Genomic DNA, 25,625 nt, shown 5'->3' with positions numbered 1-25,625 from the left:
GGTATTGTGTGTATGATAAATTTGTACCTGTTGGATCCAATACGTACCTCTTCACTTAAAAAGAATATTCTTTACATGAACTTTTTATTTCACTAGCAAGTTAGGTACAAGTTTCATTAAAATAATTAAGTATATAGATCTTCTGACAGCTTGGCCTGCAGTATTTGCTTCTGGGTGAAATACGTATTGGTCCATGTCATTCACTCCCACAGCATCAGGGTGAAACACATCTCCAACTTCTGCTACATAGATGTGCAGAACTGTAGCAGCGAAAATATTATTCTCACACTTATTTTGTTAATATCGCTTTGTTTTAGTGAGAATTTTGAAACGTTTCTTCCAAACAACGAATGTACGATCTATTACACATCTGGAATCAATATGGGGTCTATAGCAGCCCCCTTGGGCTCCTGTGTGGGGTCGAAACACATTAGTCATAAGATAACTGGAGAGAGCTTAGACGCTTTCTCCAACAAGAAACCCTTTACACTGCCCATTTTTAAATTGATCACAGAATATTTGCGTATTGCTAGAAAATAAATTCTTGCTATACCTGTCTGCTTCTGCTTGTGCTCCAGAAGCACAAATTACGGGCATATGTACACAATCTATGGGCCCTATGGCTCTCAGGAACCCATCAGTTCCATAGGACACCCTTTTGTACCTTGTTATATTTGCTTGGTTCCGTAGCGGGGGCCCACACAATGGCTTTAAGGCTAAACTGTGTGTGATACTGTTAAAAGCTTTCCCAGCAGTAGTACGATGGATATTAATGACATCCCCTGCTACGAACTTGATAAGCACCAGTGCGAAAGACTCGCAGTCCACAAAGAAGATGTAGCCTAGGAGACAAAGCATGGTTCCTGTCGGAATTACGCAGCAGGAATAGCTGCAGCATACCAAGTAGCGACTCAAAATATTCCTTCCGATACCCAAACAGCTCTTTCAAATCACTGTGGATATACAGTGCAAATGGGTCTCTTTCCTCCCTTACGACCCTCATTTTTGGTATGTCTAGCTCTTCCTTCATCTCCATGTGCTCTTTGAAGTCAGATAATACATAAAATTCGATAGTTAAGACGCAGAAACCGCAGAACAAACTTTATTCTCTTACTTTACTCCTATTACTGCCTAGACGTTATTTCTTCCTTAAGTTACTAACTTAGTAGATGATAGTGCTCTCTACCACTTATAGAGTCATTAAATTCACTTCGGTAGTAAATGAAACAATTACTCCTGTAATAATTTACGCCTTTAGTTCAGTACTGTCGACTGGAAGCCGCCGATTTCCTTCTCTCTTAGTAACGTACTACTTTATTTCACGTACTCTTGGTCGGTGCTCGGCCCTCTAAATGCTGTCATTCTGAGATACTGAATTAATATAGTCTTGGTATTTTCCCGCAGTGCGTTACGCTACTTTTTCATCGCAACCCCCACCTATTTGAGAGGTGGCCGGTTCTTAGCACCACAGTATTTCTTTTGGGACAGAAAATGATTTACGTACCAAGTTTCGTTGTAGTCAGTCCAGTAGTTTAGGAGGAGATGTTGAATTTACACACATTTTTGTAAGATACTGAAGTTTGCTACAAAATTTTCTGGGTCTAAAATCGTGTAACGCTTTTCCTATGGTACATACAGAAGCGTGTCTTGCGGAATTCATTTCAAAAGACTGAGTACACCGACTATCGTTTTTGTGTTATTTATTCCTTGCTAAATTTGTTATAAGTTATGTACTTCTCTTTCAAACTTGCAGTTCAATTCACATAATAAGTGCTACGAATAAAATCAATCTACATAAAGACTTGAGGTTAATCATTTTGTTCAAGAATGGTGGCCTATGAATTTGGTGGTGGTCTACTACTTCCATTCCATTGGTGAATATTTAAGTGTAACTAATTGATTTACTTATGTATTTATTATTAACCATGTATTATCACATGAATGCTATGGACACTCCAGCAAAGCTTCAGTGCAGTAATACGGTCTGTGTAATTCTTACAACGACTATTGTTTCTGACGATATTTGGCTACGATAGCTGTGGTATTAGTTCATTCACTTTAGTATGACACATTTATATGTTCGCGGTAAACTTTTTAGTTTATAAGTAAATGAAATATTTTTTTTACTTGTTCACCATCCTTTGGGACCATTTCACTTAGGACACATGTGACACTCCTGCATTTGTGACATGCTTCCTATCGCTGAGGACCCAATCAGTTCAGTTCCCTTTCCTCTCTTCAGTGGTTTTAGATTATTTTCTGTTCTGCAGTTACTGATATTAATACCTGCCATGTCGACATTTATGCAGTTGGTAGAAGGAGAAACGGTATTATCACACCCTGTAGCGCAGCGATTCCAGAATTTCTATCTTTTATCTGTCGCCTTCCGTTTCCATATCAGTATGATCCACTGACTGTGCAGCTAGTTTTCATCTGTCTACTACATTTAGATAGAATCAAATCGTCGTATTGCTTTTCGACTTCATTGACCATTCTCAGATTGTTCTCCTTAGACTTACATTGACTTTGTTCAGATTTTCTTTGTGAGGTACACTTCGACTTCGTTTAAATCTGTGCCGAAGCTCTGTTTGCTTCTATTAAAATTTTCTAACGTCGCTACTGAACAGAGACAAATATTTTCCTCACTACCATTCTCGACAGGTACATGCCTAATGTAAGTATTATGCAGTATTCTTGACCTTTTCCGTTGAAACGTAACATATATCTCCCCAGAGCTGAATGTTTGATGTTGATAATCTAGTAAATATTCAATCTCTTTTCTGTCACATTTAATTGCAAATACATTTTCCTACTTTTGTTGACACAGTTTTGAACGTATGTAGTCTCTAACGATATGACAGTCATATGATCAGTAATAACCTTCTCGACAGTAACTGCATCGAAAAGTTCAAGTCCGTTAGTTTACAGGACATCCAATATATAAAGCTCATTAGTCGGTTCTCTAACTAGCCAAACTAATTTTCTGTCAGGGACACCTGTTTTAATCGTATAAATCTCGTATTCCATATACGCTATCCGTTATGTAGAAATTTAAATTTAGCAAACTTACCACTGGATGACCGGGAAATTTTCTCGCAATATTCTCAATATACCCTCCAGCTTTCAGCCACTACGGCTACTAGGAATGGTAGTATACAAAAGTTCAAACTTCTTATATTTATCTTCACCCAGATTATTTGACACTGTCCGTGAAGACTACGGTAAAGACTACTGTCTTACAATGTTCTGCTGTCCCGGGTACATATTGCCCAGCCTACTACAGGTGCTCTCTTATGTGGCAAACGATGAGTCTCTCACACACTGCACCATGATGAAGCCTTCTCATATTCCACGAGATCCAGAAAGTAGGAGACAACGACATCCAGGTTGATGCCACGTTCCTCAACTTCTGGAAGGCATTCGACACAGTACCACATGATCGTGTTGCGAATAAGATACGAGCTTACGGACATCAAGCAGCTTTCTTACTGGAATCATAATAGCCTAGCAGATACAACTACAGATGCAAGACCAGCTTAGCTTACTGTTTACAATATATACAGGGTGAGGCAGCTTAAACAAGTCAGCTCAAATACGCGCCGTGCAGGATTAGCCGAGCGCTCTAGGCCCTGCAGTCATAGACTGTGCGGCTGGTCCCGGCGGCGGTTCGAGTCCTCCCTCGGACATGGGTGTGTGTGTTTGTCCTTAGAATAATTTAGGTTAAGTAGTGTGTAAGCTTAGGAACTGATGACCTTAGCAGTTAAGTCCCATAAGACTTCACACATTTGAACTCAAATACGCGTATATCGAAAATGAATAAATATATCGAGGTCCGGTTGTCGTCAAGTTGTAGCGTATAGTATTGCAAATTTCCTGAAGTTCGCAAATAATTTTTATCTTTTGTAGTCGCCGAATTACGACTTTGGATTTTTTCTAATGGGACTATTCCGTGGCATTTGAAAGGCTTCAGTGACATAATATGTATGGGACTTCATCAAATAGCGTCAAGCCAACCGCTGTCCAGCCATCAGGAGAAGAAGTTCCACAAACGTCTGTCCTATTAAGACAAATGTAAGCGAATACGTAAAACAGTGTTATGTGTTTGCGCTTAAAGCCCATCTGTCTGTTCACATGGCTCTGAGCACTATGGGACTTAACATCTATGGACATCAGTCCCCTAGAACTTAGAACTACTTAAACATAACTAACCTAAGGACAGCACACAACACCCAGCCATCACGAGGCAGAGAAAATCCCTGACCCCGCCGGGAATCGAACCCGGGAACCCATGCGTGCGAAGCGAGAACGCTACCGCACGACCACGAGATGCGGGCCATCAGTCTGTCTTCTGCCGTTGTAGCTAATAAAAACTGATGACTCAAATTAAATTAATAGTTTAGCCAGTGGTTAATTTCTGAAATTGTAAGTGATGAAGCGTACCTCTTAGACCATAAAACCACACCCATTGTTCCTCCCCTCCCCCTCTTTTTCCCATCCCCTAATAACCACAGGCTCCGAGTTTTGAAAGCTTGCGTTAAAAATTACAATGAGAAATTGTTTCTTACAAAATACTGCTCTGAAATTCAGGTTTTAAAACATTCTTACAACCAAAAAAATAAGTAAATAAAACCGTAAGATTTAATACGATCAGCGAGTGCTTTAAGTCTGTCCCCTTTGCTGTCTCAATTCCTAGTTCTGCTCGACACATATCCGCACAAGTTGGTAGTCTTTGTGACTATGAAGTCATGTTTTCAGCTGCTGCCAGCGGCACCGTCGAAACAGTTGCAGTGTAGCTGGTCGGTGAAGCGGACGTTTTGGGTACCTTCCTAGGTTTTAGAAACGTTCACCACGAATTTTCTAGAAATTTAAAATCTCTGATTAAAACATTTCATTAACTAATACACTCCTGGAAATGGAAAAAAAGAACACATTGACACCGGTGTGTCAGACCCACCATACTTGCTCCGGACACTGCGAGAGGGCTGTACAAGCAATGATCACACACACGGCACAGCGGACACACCAGGAACCGCGGTGTTGGCCGTCGAATGGCGCTAGCTACGCAGCATTTGTGCACCGCCGCCGTCAGTGTCAGCCAGTTTGCCGTGGCATACGGAGCTCCATCGCAGTCGTTAACACTGGTAGCATGCCACGACAGCGTGGACGTGAACGGTATGTGCAGTTCACGGACTTTGGGCGAGGGCGTATAGTGGGCATGCGGGAGGCCAGGTGGACGTACCGCCGAATTGCTCAACACGTGGGGCGTGAGGTCTCCACAGTACATCGATGCTGTCGCCAGTGGTCGGCGGAAGGTGCACGCGCCCGTCGACCTGGGACCGGACCGCAGCGACGCACGGATGCACGCCAAGACCGTAGGATCCTACGCAGTGCCGTAGGGGACCGCACCGCCACTTCCCAGCAAATTAGGGACACTGTTGCTCCTGGGGTATCGGCGAGGACCATTCGCAACCGTCTCCATGAAGTTGGGCTACGATCCCGCACACCGTTAGGCCGTCTTCCGCTCACGCCCCAACATCGTGCAGCCCGCCTCCAGTGGTGTCGCGACAGGCGTGAATGGAGGGACGAATGGAGACGTGTCGTCTTCAGCGATGAGAGTCGCTTCAGCCTTGGTGCCAATGATGGTCGTATGCGTGTTTGGCGCCGTGCAGGTGAGCGCCACAATCAGGACTGCATACGACCGAGGCACACAGGGCCAACATCCGACATCATGGTGTGGGGAGCGATCTCCTACACTGGCCGTACACCTGTGGTGATCGTCGAGGGGGCACTGAATAGTGCACGGTACATCCAAACCGTCATCGAACCCATCGTTCTACCATTCCTAGACCGGCAAGGGAACTTGCTGTTCCAACAGGACAATGCACGTCCGCATGTATCCCGTGCCACCCAACGTGCTCTAGAAGGTGTAAGTCAACTACCCTGGCCAGCAAGATCTCCGGATCTGTCCCCCATTGAGCATGTTTGGGACTGGATGAAGCGTCGTCTCACGCTGTCTGCACGTCCAGCACGAACGCTGGTCCAACTGAGGTGCCAGGTGGAAATGGCATGGCAAGCCGTTCCACAGGACTACATCCAGCGTCTCTACGATCGTCTCCATGGGAGAATAGCAGCCTGCATTGCTGCGAAAGGTGGATATACATTGTACTAGTGCCGACATTGTGCATGCTCTGTTGCCTGTGTCTATGTGCCTGTGGTTCTGTCAGTGTGATCATGTGATGTATCTGACCCCAGGAATGTGTCAATAAAGTTTCCCCTTCCTGGGACAATGAATTCACGGTGTTCTTATTTCAGTTTCCAGGAGTGTATGTTATTCTTGCTGCACAGTACCTCGCCTCACATCCCTGCCCATCGGATCACGTTGCTCACCCATTGTCGCGCTCACTGGTGCCGGTACAGCGGCAAATTATAATTACGTAACGATCTGATATACGTGTACTGTTTTAAATTTCGAAAGCTGACTTGTTCGACTAGATTAACAACAGGCCGTTCTGGCGCGTTCCGGAGCGTTCCGGCACGTTCCGACCGATCTTAGGCAGTGATTTTAGCAGGAGTATCTCTGTGAGGCATCTCGTATGTATGTGAGTGACCAACCAAACTAAATTCCATCGTATTACATCCTCTTCACATTTCGCTGCATCTACAGCTTCATGGAAGTGATTCCGAAAATTGGTTACAGTTCTCCGAATGTTATCTGCATAAAATGTAAAGTGATGTGGCATATCCACGCAATATTTTGTTTACGGAATTAGTATCGTTTACAAATCATGGGAAAGTCAATATGCACTAATCGTCAGTTGAAAATCCAAGCTGACTGAAAGAAATGGATTAAAGCAACGCTTTTGGACAATCAACATTCTGTGCGTGTTTCTCAAGACCCGCATGGTTGGTCTCTGTTTTATTGATGGGAATCTAGTTACACTCAGGTCTCTCGAGCTCCTATGATATTCTGCTGCTGCAGTTGTTGAAGGACATTCCATTGGACATAAAGGAATCAGTATAGTACCAGCATGAAGGATGTCCCATTCTGCACGTGTAATGACAGACCCTGTTAAGAGAACATTTGGAGAGCATTGGAACGATCGTACAGAAAACACAAAATGGTCTACACACTGAACAAATTTAATGCTTTTATACTTTTATCTGTGACGAAAATTAAAACAAGAGGCCTATTGGCAAAACACCGATGACTCTCGAAGACTTGAAATGCCTTATAAACACGAGCCTGTGCTCCAGTTAACTCCAAATGTGATTCAATATTCAGTATTGTTTCTCCAGAATCTCTTTATAGGGTGTAGCAATGCTCAAGATCAACATTTTAAGCACTTCTTATGACAGCCGTGATAATAAACACACAAACCGTACCTCAAATACGGATTTGCAAACATTTGGTGCAATAGGACAGACGTTTGTGGGACTTCTTCTCCTGATGGCTGGACAGTGGTTTGCAGCGCTGTTATCTTTATACTGTTTAATGAAATCCCATACATGCTATGTCGTTCAAGTTCTCTTAGGAGCTATAACAAAGTATATAGTTCTTTTACAAGAAAACAATGTCGGTGTCGTAATTCGGCTACTATAAACGATAAAAATTACTTTCGAAACTCAGGAAATTCGCATTATTGTTCGTTATAAGTTGGTAAAAACCTCACGTCGATGTATTTATTCATTCTGGCTATATGTGGGGTGGTGTGTATTAGCTGCCTCACCGTGTATACATGACCTAGTAAACAACATCGGAAGCTCCATGACGCTGTTTATAGACACCAAAAGACTATAGCAAAATGCATGAACATCTGCATACGATCGGCAGTTGGTACAGGAACTAGCAGTTGCCCCTCGGTGTGCATGAATGTAAGGTATTGAACATAAACAGGAGGAGAGGTCCCTTACTGCTGCATCACACTGCTGCTCTACTCGTCCTCAGTATGAAGACTGGATTGATGCAGCTCTCCATGCTAGTCTATTATGTGCAAGTCTCCTCATTTCTGCATACCTATTGCAACCTAATTCCCATTGAGCCTGCTTTCTGTATTCGAGCCTTGGTTTCCCTATACAATTTTAGTCCACACACACACACACACACACACACACACACACACACACACTTTCCTCCAGCACCAAACAGACGATTTCCTGATGCCTCAGGCAGCGTCCTGTCATCCGATACCTTCATTTAATTAGGATGTCCCGTAAGTTTCTTTTTTACCCTATTCGATTCAGTACCTCGTCCTAAGTTATTCAATCCAACCATCTAATCTACAACATTCTTCTACAGCACTACATTTAAAAACCTCCAGTTCTCTTCTTGTCTCAACTGCCTATCATCCATTACTCACTTCTGTACAAAGCTACAGTCCACACAAATACCTTAAGAAAATAAACGTCTATTATTTTTTCACCCATATACACAAACTCATCAGCTGATTTCAGGGTCTCATTTCCTAGTCTACTTCCCACAGCAAGACCTTATTCAACTATAGCTCACTACCCGCAATTTAATTTTGGTGATGTTCGTCTTATAACCTCTCTTCAAAGCATTTTCCGTTTCGTTCAACTGCTATCCAAGTTCTTTGTAAACATATACTGTTGCTTTGGGTGTTAGCTTCATGTCTATATAGCTACTATAATGCGTTCACTGTACTGTTTATAGTGACTTACTCACATTCCTATTTTCTTATTTATCATTAGACCTACTCCTGTATACCCCTATTTGATTCTGTGTTTATAAGTGAGTACTTACCCGACCAGAAGTTCTGTCAGTCCTGCCACAAGGGTTAATTAATTCTCACTACATTTATCTTCACCTTTCCCATTTCTCTTTTTAAATTCTCTAACCAGCCTATCCATTTAAGACATCTAACATTCCATGCTCTGACCCATAGCATAGCAGTTTTTTTTGTCTTTTACTGATGATGACGTCCTATAGTACAGGATCCAGCTGGAGATCTGAATGGGGCTACATAACCCCAGAGGGTGCCCTTATCATTAACCATACAATAGAACTGCACATCCTCGGAAAAAATAACAGCTCTAATTTTCCGCTGATTTTATCTGTCACCACTGCCAGCATAACAAGGTCATGTTGGCTAATGTTATATGGACAGATCAGTCAATCAGACTGTTGTCTTTGAAGCTATTTAAAAGGCTGCGAACGCTTTTCAGGAACCACAGGTTTCTCTGAGATCTTCACAGAAAGCCCTCCACTGTGATTACACCTACGGTACAGCTATCTGTTTTGTCCGTAAAGGTCCATTGTTCATGGATTGAGGGGTACTGGCGATACATCACTTGAAAGCAATCATTCGGATCAACCAACTCTTGAATGAACACATTAGGTTAGTTTTAGAAATGTCAGATGCGAAGATGAGATTTGATGGGAAAATCCTAAGGAAATATGATTCATCTATGAAAGAGCTGTCTTACGAAACACTCATTCAATTTTCTTTAGGTTTACTGGTCTCTTCCACACTCTTAGAAGCTTGGATTAATGGAAGAAGTAGAGAACATCAAAGATTAAAAGATGATCCGCGCATTTCATTATACATTCAATTACTAATCACAGAAGTGTTGTGGAGACAAAACTGCAATGGCCGACGCTTCTGGAGAAGCATTGTGTGCCAAGCAAGTTTTCACTGTTAAATTCCCAAAGCGTATATTCCAAGAAGTGTCGGTCAACATATTTTTTCCCACACTTAGGACTCTCAAAATGACCACGACGTTCTCAAATGGAACGGGGGGTCTATGATGACGACGACGACGACGACGATGACGGCAGTATTTCTTCTAGTAACCTCCGCTATACAAATTATATGGTAGTTTTAGCAATAAAGATATATCCTGGTACAGTGAAGTAAATATCGACAATAGGCGAGAACCTTAGTCATAACGCAAACATGCTGAATGCTGACGTGGTGTGGATATAGTTACCATGGGCAATGAACAATTGTTATCAGACGGACTCTGTCAGTGTTTACCTGCGTCTAATCTCTTTGTATCACAGGTTCCTCGGTATTCACTCAATGACGCTGCCTGCTGCAGCTGTTTCCCCTCACTGTCGTACCACGCACAGCCTCCTTATTCCCAAATATGCAATCTTCTGCTACCTACGGCTTACTCAAGCGATTTAAAGTGCTGCTGATTGGCCAGTGGTAGTTTGGTACTAAAATTCTATAATAACAACTGAAAAGATATTTGTCTCACTTGTTTTATTTTCCCATGTTATGTCTGCTTTTATGATTTTTCTTTAACATTTTGTTTACTGTTTATTTATATAATTTATTTAATCAACCACGAATATTGTTGCCTAAGATGGATTGTATTCTACACAACGTGTTTGGAAAAATTTATATCTTGACATTTTCTTCATTATTTCTATAAATTTACAGCTAAAAGTACGTTTAAAATACTTAACATACTATAAAAATAAGGAAAAGAACCGAACTTACATTTGTTTCAGCATACAAACACTCGGGACAACTGCATACATTTCTGACTGCAATCGTAACATGTTACTGAATGTAAAACTCTGAATCACAGCAAAACTTGTTTCTGTAATTCAGGGAAGTGGTGGCTGTAGAGCAGTGAAATGTATTGCTCACTACTGTTTGGTTTAAAATGGGCCAGTGTTTATGGGCAATTATCAGAGAGGTGAAGGTCAAAACACTGTATTTGCATGTTCTGTATATTGCTTTTGTAAATGCAAATCACTATTTTTTTCCAGATTGCTGCTGCTCCAGAATACTGGAATCTTAAACAAGTTAAGGAAAAGTGAATGGCCTCCAAAATATGAACAAGACGAGGAAAGTATGCATCAACTTGGCATTGAAAAAGCCATGCTCATAGTATCACTTGTCTATATAGGTGTAGCTATTTCTTTAGTAGTCCTGTTTCTTGAGAAAATAATATATAAGCGCCATAAAAGAAACTGCATCGAGAACAGACATACATTAAGAATGTGGTAAAATGTTAAAAGATTTTACTTCGATCCTTTATTTTAATTGTAGGATACACTAAACGTAATGTTTCAAGACAATTGAAATACATTATAATCACTTAGTGAATTAAAAGTTATTCAGTTTTTCACTGCTATGTAGGTCAGAAGAAAAATGTTGGCAAATGCTCACCTAACATTTTGCTTTTAAAATTGTGGATTGTTGAATCGAAATTGCCTATCTGAATATTATAACTCTAAATTTTATTTTATATGCTTAAACTGAACGCTGTTATCGCAGATTTAGTAACACAATGTAGAATGCTTCAATCATTAGTTCAAGATTATTTTCTAAAGCAATATGCTAAAAATAAATACACATAAAACATTAGTGTAGAAAATTACATGAGTTCTTGGAGCAATACATATTACATGTAAATAATTAGTTCCACAAATAATGTTAGCAGGGTACATTAGACAACACTGGAATCAGTAAATAATAAAGCTATATGCACAATAATCTCCTCTTTACCTCGGTTTCCCCATCCCATCCCTACACCAATGTACATGAAAACAGCATGTGTAACATGTATCTAAGCTATAGCATAGGAAGTAGTTCTCAAGCAGTACTAAAAGATTATGTAATATAACAAAAGGAATTACACTAAAAAGTGAATGAAATGTATTTACTCTCCTAGTACTAACATTAACTGAGAAAATGATTTTTAGATTTACAGTATACAAAAGAATGACATCAATCTGTTCAGAACTACAATTAAATACTTCATTTGCATTTTACTGGTAAACTTTTTTGTGCCTACAATTTTACTGTAGCCAATATTAATAAACAGAAAACTTATTAATTCATTGGAAATATGTGCCTAGTGCACTCTAATTAATAGAGGGGCTCCTGTTGTCCAGTTATGAACATCTTAAAATAGCCATTCTTGAAGATATTTTGATGTATGATTTAAATAATGATAATGTTAGAAGTGGTATTTCTGTTTACTTGTGTAGGGAAAACTGTCATCAAATTTTCAAATTAAGTACACTTAATACCGCAGTCTGACTTTGAAAAGACACACGAGAGGCAAAAAACATACATGCAAACATCACCAAACATATTCATGTAAGCAAATTCACAAATACACTTGAAAATGACAATAAATTCTCGAAACGCGCTGTGCTAAGCATCAAATAATAAGTAACTAGTGCAGTTTTCATTATTTAAATCATGAATGCCACAGAAGCAGGCTTTTCCAAAACTATTAATATGACGAACGAGAGTAAGTTATTTTTATGCAACTGGGGCTCCGATACAATAAAAATGTTACCGACAGTTGCTGATGCTGCGTGCCCAAGCAAAAATGTTGGGCTGTATCAGTTATCGTGAAGAAGTTGTTTATTGATTTACTGTATAGGAAAGTAAATATGATGAAACAATATGTTGTTGATTAACAGTTATTCTTGTTATGAAGTCGTATCATAGCGTCCGTTCGTGTGTGCAGGCTAATCTCGGAAACTGATGTAGAAAGTTTGATACGGTTTTCGTTGACAGAACCACTGATTCACTAGTAAGGTTTTTGCATGTAATTTACAAATACTTCATAGAAATTGTCTGAATTACGATGAATTAATTAAAATTGTGAAAACTATGCCACTGCCAACTCCGAACAACCGCCATTACTCGAGAGAGCAGCGGCACCTCGTGTTAGTAGGAAGCGTTATTGTTACGTAGTTGATGTACTAGTTTGATGTAATAGTCTTGTAGCAGACCGCTTGGCTGACAACGCAGACGTAGTAGGATCGAATCCCGACTGGATCAGTTGTTTTCATTCTGCCTTTTAACCTATCATTCACCTGTCAGTGATGTGGAGAATCGCCAGAAACGAAGCGTGTCTCGGATTGCACGTTACACTATAGCACCCCTTTCCCTGGTCTCATAACCGTTAAAGAGCATAAAGGTATGGACACGATCTTCTTGAATGGAATTCAGAAATTTCTTGTGGAAGAATCCTCAAGGTTCCGAAGTACTTCTACAGATGGTTGAAGGACACATTTGGAAATAAGATGTCGTAATAAGAAATCTTAATTCACTGTAAATTCTTTGAACAATTGGCAGTGAGCTATTCAACTTTAAGGTATAGCGATAAAAATGATCAATAAAGCAAACCTTACCAACTTACAATGTGAAATAATGAAGTGTTATTAACCAATACTTCCCCTGTAATCGTTTGAGGCCAGCTACCTGGCGAAAAACATGCGACTCCTAAAATTTCGTGTTTTGTCTTTTATGCTTCAAGTAAAACGTTTTCCGAAAAAGAACTTCAGCGTTGTTGCTTAGTTTATCAAGCAATTTGTTTTCAGTCTAAATTTTTTAATGCCTAGACCACAACTTTCCTATCGCAATTAAAGTACGATAACTAATTTCGTTTGCTATCTGCACCCATCTTCAGATCGTTGAAAATGTGAAAAGCGGTGAATATGCACAGGAAAGCATCATTAGCTGCAGTCATGCAATAACAGGCATTCGCTTATACGAAGACAATAACAGAACGTAGACAGGACCATAGACACGAGTTCCTAGGCAGATGCCGTGTTTCTTGACTTCCGTTTGATACAGTTCCCCACAGTCGTTTAATGAACAAAGTAAGAGCATATGGACTATCAGACCAATTGTATGATTGGATTGAACAGTTCCTACATAACAGAACGCAGCATGGCATTCTGAATGGAAAGAAGTCTTCCGAAGTAAGCGCGATTTCAGGTCTGCCGTAGGGGAGTGTCGTAGGACCGTTTCTATTCACAATGTATGTAAATGACCTAGTAGACAACATCAGAAGTTCACTGACGCTTTTTACGGATGATGCTGTTGTATATCGAGAGGTTGCAACAATGGAAAATTGTACTGAAATGCAGGAGGATCTGCAACGAATCGACGCATCGTGCAGGGAATGGCAATTGAATCTCAATGTAGACAAGTGTAATGTGCGGCAAATACATAGAAAGAAAGATCCTGTATCATTTAGCTACAATATAGCACGTCAGCAACTGGAAGCAATTAATTTCATAAATTATCTGGGAGTAGGCATTAGGAGTGATCTAAAATGGAATGACCATACAAAATTAATTGCCGGTAAAGCAGATGTCAGAATGAGTTTTAGTGGAAGAACCCTAAGGAAGTGTAATCCGAAAACAAAGGAAGTAGGTTACAGTACACTTGTTCGCCCAATGCTTCAATACTGCTCAACGGTGTTTGACCCGTACCAGATAGGGTTGATAGAAGAGATAGAGAAGATCCAACGGAGAGCAGCGCACTTCGTTACACGATCATTTAGTAATCGCGAAAGCGTTACGGAGATGATAGAAAGACTCCAGTACAAGACTCTGCAAGAGAGACGCTCAGTAGCTCGGTACGGGCTTTTGTTGAAGTTTCGAGAACATACCTTCACCGAGGAGTCAAGCAGTATATTGCTCCCTCCTACGTATATCTCACGAAGAGACCATGAGAATAAAATCACAGACATTAGAGCCCACACAGAGGCATACCGACAACCTTTCTTTCCACGACCAATACAAGACTGGAATAGAAAGGAGAACCGATAGTGGTACTCAGTGTACCCTCCACCACACACCGTCAGGTGGCTTGCGGAGTGTGGATGTAGATGTAGAACGTAGTTTAAAAACATCACCTTGAGCAAGCCAGTTTGTAGACCGTGTCCAGTTGCATCAGTAAAAGTTAGATCGAAAGCTTATTATTTGCAATAGCATAGAAGGTGTTATCGTGAGAACGGTATATGCAAAGGTTCAAAAAATTATCAGCTGTTCCGTAGCCTGGCTTACAAAAGAATGATCCTGCATGATGAAGTAGTCATCTTTACAAAATGTGCACATTTTGAAGAACGGTAGGAAATGCTGGTAACAATGTATGTATGTAGACATAGTGCAGAATCATTCAGAATATTTATAAATTATCTCTCTCACTACAGGTCAATCATGTAAAGATAAGTTCTAGGGAGGCCTCACAAAAAGTCAAGCATTCTTTATATTACCAGAAAAAACAACTTAACCAATCTAGGTGGTCACTTTAAGTTACAGGACATCTATTGAATTCTCCAGATTTTTTTCTTTTTTAATACTTTCTATTCATTCAAGATGTTTTTAGGTATGATTCTAGGTTAGTTAAGTAAAATAAAATTAAAATTTAATGAAAGACTATAAAAATTGAAAATATAAAAGATAAAATAAAAATTGGAGTGGCACTATGAGGGAAGCATGAGCTGCTAATGAACGGCGTCACATTGTGTTTAGCGACGAATCTTACGGTTCTGCGCTCCCCCCGATGATCATCGTCAGGGATTATGACGGCGATCTGCATTAAGGTCCAGTTTTTCCATTCTTTTGGAGGTGCACAGCGATATTACTCCCAGCGTCGTGGTGTGGGGAGGCATCAGGTATGACTTATGGCTCACGATTGATGGAAACTGAGAAACCTCTGATTGTACTACGGTATGTCATGGACATCCCGCGTCCTCGCGTTTTACCTCTCGTGGAACCATATCGTAGTGCCAGTTTTCAATAGGACAACCATCATCCACATATGATATGTCACGTGTCTCCTTGAACTCTCTGCGTGATGCTGACGTACTTGCATGTCAGCAAAATATCCAGATCTACTCCCGATAGAAAATACGTGGAACCGTCAGTTCCACTTCACAGCCACCACCCAGAATATCAAGAACCATTTCCATCAGTTGTGGGCCAGCTTGCCTCAGGAAAGGATACAACGACGATATGACACCCTTCCCACTAGAATCAGTGCATGCATCCAGACCAAAGGGCTGGGGCAATGAACACTTATATGTGGACTGATACTGCCTAGTTCGTTGTAGATTTGGTTCGATTTAGTTGTTACTGAAAGAACATAGCGTACCCTCTCAGCCCATGAAGTTTCATTTCGTATCCTCCTCTCCTTCTGGGGCTTCACTATTTTGGTCAGGCAGTGTACATTTCAACAAAACACATTAGGCTTTTAAACAAACTGGAATTTGATCAAAATGGAACAGCTTATTTACTGCACATACACGAAAATGGCATGCGAAATAATATACCTATAGGTAGATAATAAGACTACTAGAAGGTCATAGAAATTAGCTACTATAACGTTATCGATACTACTATCTAAACACAAGTCGTTTTTTAAGATTGTTACCAAAAATGTTGGAAATTTCTTGACCGGTTTACTTCAGACTTTTACGCGATACTCTAATAAACGTTCGGGCGGTTATAGGCTACGTATTTTCGTATATATATTGTGTATAAGTGTATGTATAATAACTGTACTATAAGGGGGATCATAAATTTTCCTATCGAAGGTCGTATAGTCCAGACTCGGTACGCCACTCAGGCAAAATCGTCGTGAACATTTAGGCAATCATCCCACTGATACATCAGGTTGAAGATACTCGTTAAAAAAAAAAAAAAAACACGTACTGCTGCATGACGTCCATAACTGCCTGCTGCACATCCTCGTCTGACTGGAGTCGTCGACCGCTGAAGGCCTTTTTTTAAAGGACCAAAAGCGTGATAATCATATGGGGAGAGATAAGGATTATGGGAGTGGGGTGCGGGGGTGTTCGAGTATCTCCCACTTGAGTTCACATAACTTCTGCAGTACATTTTGATATGGGGATGTACGTTATTATGGAGCAGCGGCACCACTCGATACAGTTTTTCTGGACATTTCACCTTGTTTCTCATACACATTCTTCATTCTCCGATAGATGTCTGCCTGTGTTTGTCCTTCGGTAGCCAGTAAAGGAATAACACCACGTTGGTCCTGTTTGGACCCATTTGGTAATAACGTCGCCACAGTTCAAATTTCTGCATTCACCACACGCACGTAGGAAAAACAAGAATGCCACATTGATCCCCTGCCTACATGTCGGTGCTTATATACGCTCACCAGGGTCACTCAACCTTGCATATGGGCCGCAGCCACACCCTCAAACGGAAACTTTTTGATTTCCCCTATCTATAGCACTATACAAAGACAAATCGTCGTTTAATGTTGTTACCAAAAATCTCGAAAAGTTCTTGTCCGATTTACTTCAACCTTTTACATGACACTCTAATAAACGTTCTGACAGATAAAGGCTACATATTTCTTTAATATATACGGTATATAAATATATATGTACTACATCAATGGGAAAGGTTGAGCCGCCAGGTTAGCCGAGAGCGCTAATGCGGTGCCGACTGGGCTCCGCTAGACGCGCCGGCCCCAGATCGAATCCGCCCGATGGATTAATGACGAGAGCCGGTGTGCTGGCCAGCCTGGGTGTGGTTTTTAGGCGGTTTTCCACATCCCACTAGGTCAATACCAGGCTGGTCCTCACGTTCCGCCTCAGTTACACGACCACAGGCATTTGAAACTCGTTCTCACTATGTCATGATTTACACTAGTCACAGACAGCTGGGGTACTCTGATTCCGTACTGGGGGGTACAGGGTAGTGGCAGGAAGGACATCTCTTCAAATTAACCTTACCAAAACCGATTTTAACCAAGCACACCCTGCGAAAACTGTGGGACAAAGGTGTAAGTGTAAGAAGAAGACGACATAAAGGGGAAAGGTTGTTAGCAAAAATTTCGAAATGTTCTTGACCAGTTTACTTCAAATATTTACACAATCCTCAAACATTTGGACGGAGATAACCTACATATATTTGTAACATATGTAATATATAAGATGTACATATCATATAACAGGCAAACGCTGTTAGCGAAACTCCCGAAAAGTTTTTGACCGATTTACTTCACATACTTACACCACACACTGACAAATGTTTATGTGGACATATGCTACACACTTCTTTAATATGTATGGTATTTTATATATAAGGAAAAATATTTAGAAAAGTTCTTGGGTGGCGTACTTGGAATTGTTGTTGTTGTTGTGGTCTTCAGTCCTGAAACTGGTTTGATGCAGCTCTCCATGCTACTCTATCCTGTGCAAGCTTCTTCATCTCCCAGTACCTACTGCAACCTACATCCTTCTGAATCTGCTTAGTGTAGTCATCTCTTGGTCTCCCTCTACGATTTTTACCCTCCACGCTGCCCTCCAATACTAAATTGGTGATCCCTTGATGCCTCAGAACATGTCGTATCAACCGATCCCTTCTTCTGGTCAAGTTGTGCCAGAAACTTCTCTTCTCCCCAATCCGATTCAATACTACCTCATTAGTTATGTCATCTACCCATCTAATCTTCAGCATTCTTCTGTAGCACCACATTTCGAAAGCTTCTACTCTCTTCTTGTCCAAACTATTTATCGTCCATGATTCACTTCCATACATGGCTACACTCCATACAAATACTTTCAGAAATGACTTCCTGACACTTAAATCTATACTCGATGTTAACAAACTGCTCTTCTTCAGAAACGCTTTTCTTGCCATTGCCAGTCTACATTTGATATCCTCTCTACTTCGACCATCATCAGTTATTTTGCTCCCCAAATAGCAAAACTCCTTTACTACTTTAAGTGTCTCACTTCCTAATCTAATTCCCTCAGCATAACCCGACTTAATTCGACTACATTCCGTTATCCTCGTTTTGCTTTTGTTGATGGTCATCTTATATCCTCCTTTCAAGACACTATCCATTCTGTTCAACTGCTCTTCCAAGTCCTTTGCTGTCTCTGACAGAATTACGATGTCATCGGCGAACCTCAAAGTTTTTATTTCTTCTCCATGGACTTTAATACCTACTCCGAATTTTTCTTTTGTTTCCTTCACTGCTAGCTCAATATACAGATTGAATAACATCGGGGAGAGACTACAGCCCTGTCTCACTCCCTTCCCCACCACTGCTTCCCTTTCATGTCCCTCGACTCTTATAACTGCCATCTGGTTTCTGTACAAATTGTAAATAGCCTTTCGCTCCCTGTATTTTACCCCTGCCACCTTCAGAATTTGAAAGAGAGTATTCCAGTCAACATTGTCAAAAGCTTTCTCTAAGTATACAAATGCTACAAACGTAGGTTTGCCCTTTCTTAATCTAGCTTCTAAGATAAGTCGTAGGGTCAGTATTGCCTCACGTGTTCCAACATTTCTACGGAATCCAAACAGATCTTCCCCGAGGTCGGCTTCTACTAGTTTTTCCATTCGTCTGTAAAGAACTCGCGTTAGTATTTTGCAGCTGTGACTTATTAAACTGATAGTTCGGTAATTTTCACATCTGTCAACACCTGCTTTCTTTGGGATTGGAATTATTATATTCTTCTTGAAGTCTGAGGGTGTTTCGCCTGTCTCATACATCTTGCTCACCAGATGGTAGAGTTTTGTCAGAACTGGCTCTCCCAAGACCGTCAGTAGTTCCAATGGAATGTTGTCGACTCCGGGGGCCTTGTTTCGACTCAGGTCTTTCAGTGCTCTGTCAAACTCTTCGCGCAGTATCGTACCTCCCATTTCACCTTCATCTACATCCTCTTCCATTTCCATAATATTGTCCTCAAGTACATCGCCCTTGTATAGACCCTCTATATACTCCTTCCACCTTTATGCTTTCCCTTCTTTGGTTAGAACTGGGTTTCCATCTGAGCTCTTAATATTCATACAAGTGGTCCTCTTTTCTCCAAAGGTCTCTTTAATTTTCCTGTAGGCAGTATCTATCTTACCTCTAGTGAGATAAGCCTCTACATCCTTACATTTGTCCTCTAGCCATCCCTGCTTAGCAATTTTGCACTTCCTGTCGATCTCATTTTTGAGACGTTTGTATTCCTTTTTGCCTGCTTCATTTACTGCCTTTTTATATTTTCTCCTTTCATCAATTAAATTCAATATTTCTTCTGTTACCCAAAGATTTCTACTAGCCCTGGTCTTTTTACCTACTTGATCCTCTGCTGCCTTCACTACTTCATCCCTCAAAGCTACCCATTCTTCTTCTATTGTATTACTTTCCCCCATTCCTGTCAATTGCTCCCTTATGCTCTCCTTGAAACTCCGTACAACCTCTGGTTCTTTTAGTTTATCCAGGTCCCATCTCCTTAAATTCCCACCTCTTTGCAGTTTCTTCAGTTTTAATCTACAGGTCATAACCAATAGATTGTGGTCAGAGTCCACATCTGCCCCTGGAAATGTCTTACAATTTAAAACCTGGTTCCTAAATCTCTGTCTTACCATTATATAATCTATCTGAAACCTGTCAGTATATCCAGGCTTCTTCCATGTATATAGCCTTCTTTTATGATTCTTGAACCAAGTGTTACCTATGATTAAGTTGTGCTCTGTGCAAAATTCTACCAGGCGGCTTCCTCTTTCATTTCATTGCCCCAGTCCATATTCACCTAGTACGTTTCCTTCTCTCCCTTTTCCTACTACCGAATTCCAGTTACTCATGACTATTAAATTTTGGTCACCCTTCTCTATCTGAATAATTTCTTTTATTTGATCATACATTTCTTCAATTTCTTCGTCATCTGCAGAGCTAGTTGGAATATAAACTTGTACTACTGTAGTAGGTGTGGGCTTCGTATCTATCTTGACCACAATAATACGTTCACTATGTTGTTTGTAGTAGCTTACCCGCATTCCTATTTTCCTATTCATTATTAAACCTACTCCTGCATTACCCCTATTTGATTTTGTGTTTATAACCCTGTAGCCACCTGACCAGAAGTCTTGTTCCTCCTTCCACCGAACTTCACTAATTCCCACTATATCTAACTTTAACCTATCCATTTCCCTTTTTAAATTTTCTAACCTACCTGCCCGATTAAGGGATCTGACATTCCACGCTCCGAACCGTAGAACGCCAGTTTTCTTTCTCCTGATAACAACATCCTCTTGAGTAGTCCCCGCCCGGAGATCCGAATGGGGGACTATTTTACCTCCGGAATATTTTACCCAAGAGGATGCCATCATCATTTAATCATACAGTAAAGCTGCATGCCTTCGGGAAAAATTACGCCTGTAGTTTCCCCTTGCTTTCAGCCGTTCGCAGTACCAGCACAACAAGGCCGTTTTGGTTAATGTTGCAAGGCCAGATCAGTCAATCATCCAGACTGTTGCCCCTGCAACTACTGAAAAGGCTGCTGCCCCTCTTCAGGAACCACACGTTTGTCTGGCCTCTCAACAGATACCCCTCCGTTGTGCTTGCACCTACGGTACGGCTATCTGTATCGCCGAGGCACGCAAGCCTCCCCACCAGCAGCAAGGTCCATGGTTCATTGGGGGGGGGGGATTATTACACGATAATCCAATAAATATTTAGACGTAAATTAGACTTTATATTTGTTTAAACAAGAGTGTATAGGTTTTCTGATAAAATTAACTGTGAGAACGAAAATATGCCATGCCGTGCTGTGAAAATGTGTGGTTTCATTTTCTTTCCCGCAGTTAGTTTTAACTACAACAGTGCGTTATTTAAACATTTGACAAATTGTTTCTGCCATAGATTTTCTCCCTTCTTATATACAGTTTTAAACAAATTTGTGTACACAACTAAGCGTTGTCTTCTACCTTGCAGTCGGTTTTAACAGAAAACGGGGAAGCTGAATTTATGGTTTATTGGCTTACAGTTTGACCACTACTAAGGAATCTGAATCGCCCGAAACTTGGTAATCTTACTCGTTCGCAGATAAAAATTATGTGAAATACTGACATTGGAGCTACTATCCCCAGAGAAACAGCAGCAAGGTAGATCTATCATAGACCATACGGCCTGTACGATTTAACCATTCATTTTAAGCGACTTCAGTTCCCAGTAAAGATTTCGATGGCAATAACAATAAACGAAGCTCGGGGTCAGAGAGAGGGGAGATGTTTAAATGGGTTGAAGGGGGGGCGGGAGAGATGATGACGGATATAGAGAGAGGGAAGAAGAAGATCGGTAGAGAGAGTGGAGGAGGAGCTGGAGAGAGATTCGGGGAGGACGAGATTGACAGAGAGAGGGGGTAGGAGGTCACGGACAGGGAGAAGAGGGAGAAGAAGATTAGCACATATATACAGTTCCCATACATAGTTAGAAACTGCGAAGCATTGCCAGATTCGCTTGTGCAGTGTAAAGACAAGACGTTTTTAACGTTGTTGCCAAAAATCTCGAGAAGTTATCGACCGATCTACTACAAATATTTACATGAGAGTCTAATAAATGTTATGATAGACATAGGCTACGTATTTTAAATATGTATGGTACATAAATGAATGTGTACTACATAAAGCGTTAACTTCGTTACCAAAATCCTAGAAAAGTTCTTGAGCGATTAACTAGAATTTTTTTCATGATGCTCTAATAAACACTCGTATGGACATAAGCTACATTTTTAAAAAAATACGTATTATATAAATATATATGCATATATTATGCAGGTAAAATGTTGTAGCAAATATTTCAAAGCATTCCTGACCGATTTACATCAAATTGTTGCAGGATACTCTAATAAATTTCCAGACGGACATAAGCTGGATTTTTTTAAGACAAGAATATACAGGTTTTCTGTTAAAACCGACTACTAGGAAGAATATGCGGTGCTGCGAAAATGTGCTGTTTCGTTTTCTTTTCCGCAGTTATTTTAACAAGGGTAGCAACTCATTTGAACAATTATACAGATTGTTTCTCTCATGCACATTTTTCGGCACTTGTTACAGCAGATTAACTTCACACTACCTGCAATTTTCTCGGTGGGTGTGAACCCTTCACCACCTTGCCTTCGCGAATCGGCACATGTTAACCTTGGCCTTCATTGGCTTCTAAGGACACGACTCCAGCCTCGCTCTATCGCCTTCAGTTTCACGACCTTCGCATGGAACTTCGCGATAGTCTCTTTGCATACACTGATGGCTCTCGACTAACCGCAGGGTCGGGTGTGCCTTCGTCATTGGCACCCGTGTCTTTCGATATCGGCTTCCGGCACACTGCTCAGTATTTACAGCCGAGCTCTTCGCCCTGTATGAGGCCACAGAGTACATCCGGCGATACAGTCTTTTCAATTGTGTCCTCTGCTCGGTCTCACTCAGAGCCCTTCAAAGTCTACGTGCGCTGTACACCGCCCATCCCTTAGTGCAGCGGGTCCAGGATAACTGTCACTTGCTCACTCTTGGTGGAGCCAGTGTGATGTTTCTGTGGCTTCCTGGCCATGTCGGTCTGGAAGGAAACGAGACTGATAACGCTGCTGCCAAGGCTGCAGTCCTCGTACCTCAGCCCGCTAGTTACTATATTTCAACCGATGATCTCTGTTTTGCTGTCTGTGAGGAAGTGGTCTTCCTTTGACATCGCCACGGGTCCTCCCTTCATGGGAATAAGCTCCGGGTTATTAAGCCTCTCCCAGCGGCTTGGACGACCTCCTCTCGGCCCTCCCGCAGGAAGGAGGTCATTTTAGCTAGGCTGCGTATTGGGCACTGCATTCTTAGCCTTCGTCATTTGATACGTGGCGCTACCCCACCACTTTGTACACATTACGCCCAAGTTTCAACTGTTCCCCACTTCGTGACGTAATGTCCTTTTTTAGCCGTTTACGTTCCCGCTTGGGTTTGCCATCTGAGTTATCAGTTATTTTTGCAAATGACGCGAGGGCTATCTACCACGTTTTACTTTTTATACGCTAAAGCAATAAGGCGAAGGCCATTTAATTTTAGTTTTGACCTCCGTTTCTGCATGGTGTCTTTTTTAGCCCTTTCTCCAGGTGCCTGTTTTTAGTTGTCTTCTCTTATGTCAATTGGGACTGACGTATAATCATTTTTTAACTCCTCTCTGTCTTCGAGTTCTATAGTTTTGACTTAGGTGGATATGACCCCCATTATTTTTTGCGCCCTAAATCAAAACAAAACGAAACCAAAAAGCCATGTACATTCTTTCTCCTTATATATAATTTTAAATAAACATTTCATACACAGCAATGTGTCTATTTTAACAGGAAATAGGAATGTTGCACTTAAGGTGTACCGGGTTATGATTAGAATACTACCACGGATTCTGAATTGTCCGAAACTTTGTAATCCTACCTGTTCGCAGATTAAAACTATACGAATTGCTGTCATTGAAGTTGCTATAATCGCACATCCTGCAGCTGGAGAGCTCTGTGTAAAACCTCGTATAGCAATGATCGCAACCGATTTATCCACTCATTTTAAGCGACTTCATTTCACGGTCAGGGTTTTGTTAGCAATAACAATAAATAATGCTTAATGTCAGAGAGAGGTGGAAGAGGACATGGACAAAGAGGGGAGGAGGAAACGGACACAGAGTGGGGGAAGAAGAAGATGGGCAAAAAGAGGAGGGGGAAAGATGGACAGAGATAGGGGGCGAAGGACATTAGGACGCACAACCAATGCCTATACATATTTAGCAATTGAGGAGCATTGCCAGATCTTCAGCTTCAAATGCTGATTCTATAAATTTTCTCAATTATGTTCTGCAAAAACAGCATCATCTTCTCTGCAGGGATTCCCACTTGAGGTCGCAAATCATCTCTGTAATGTACGCTTCTCGGTTGAACTTGAGGGTAATAAATCTAGCAGCACGCCTCTGAATTGCTTCGATGTGTTCCTTTAATCCTGATCTCAGACACTCGAGCAATACACAAGAATGTCTCGCACTGGTTTCCTATAGGTGCTTTCCTAAAATTCTCCAAATAAATGAAAGTCGACCATTTGCCTTCCCTGCCGCCGTCCTTACATGCTTGCTCCATTTCATATCGTTTTGTGATGCTACGCCCGGATATTAAATCAACGTCATTGTGTCAAGAAATACACTACCTCATATCGTTTTGTGATGCTACACCCAGATATTTAATCGACGTCATTGTGTCAAGAAGAACACTACCAATGCTGTATTCGCATATTACAGGTTTGTTTTTCCTACTCATCTGATTTAACTTAAATTGCTCTACATTCGGAACAAGCTCTCATTCATCACAACAAGTAGAAGTTGTGTCTAGGTCATTTTGTATCCTCCTACAGACAGTCAACTTCAACACCTTCCCAAATACGGCAGCATCATCAGCAAACAGCTACAGATTACTGCTCACCCTGTCTGTCACATTGTTTGTACAGGGTGTTTCAAAAATGACCGGTATATTTGAAACGGCAATAAAAACTAAACGAGCAGCGATAGAAATACACCGTTTGTTGCAATATGCTTGGGACAACAGTACATTTTCAGGCGGACAAACTTTCGAAATTACAGTAGTTACAATTGTCAACAACAGATGGCGCTGAGGTCGGGGAAACTCTATAGTACGATATTTTCCACATATCCACCATGCGTAGTAATAATATGGCGTAGTCTCTGAATGAAATTACCCGAAACCTTTGACAACGTGTCTGGTGGAATGGCTTCACATGCAGATGAGATGTACTGCTTCAGCCTTGAAACCAACAGTGTATCGTTAAAATATTGTAAGAAGCTTGCGGGACGTTTGGCAGAAAGTAAAACGAACAAATGCAACAGTTTTTGAACGCCAAGAACGGACAGGACGACGTGTGGGGAAATTGCCGCAGTAGATTTGGGCAATGGGTTTTGGTAACAAATGCTTTCACACCTAAGGGCAAAACGAATAACTTCCTAATACAATGACAGGGTCCATAGCAAGTTGTGCGCAGGACGTCCCCTGTCAACGTTAAGATACAAATGCCAACTAGAACTTCTGTTTTCCATTGGAGTGTATTAAGGAAT

Source organism: Schistocerca gregaria, chromosome X (genome assembly GCF_023897955.1).
Source record: "Schistocerca gregaria isolate iqSchGreg1 chromosome X, iqSchGreg1.2, whole genome shotgun sequence".
NCBI lineage: Eukaryota > Metazoa > Arthropoda > Insecta > Orthoptera > Acrididae > Schistocerca > Schistocerca gregaria.
Note: the sequence above shows the minus strand (reverse complement) of the source record.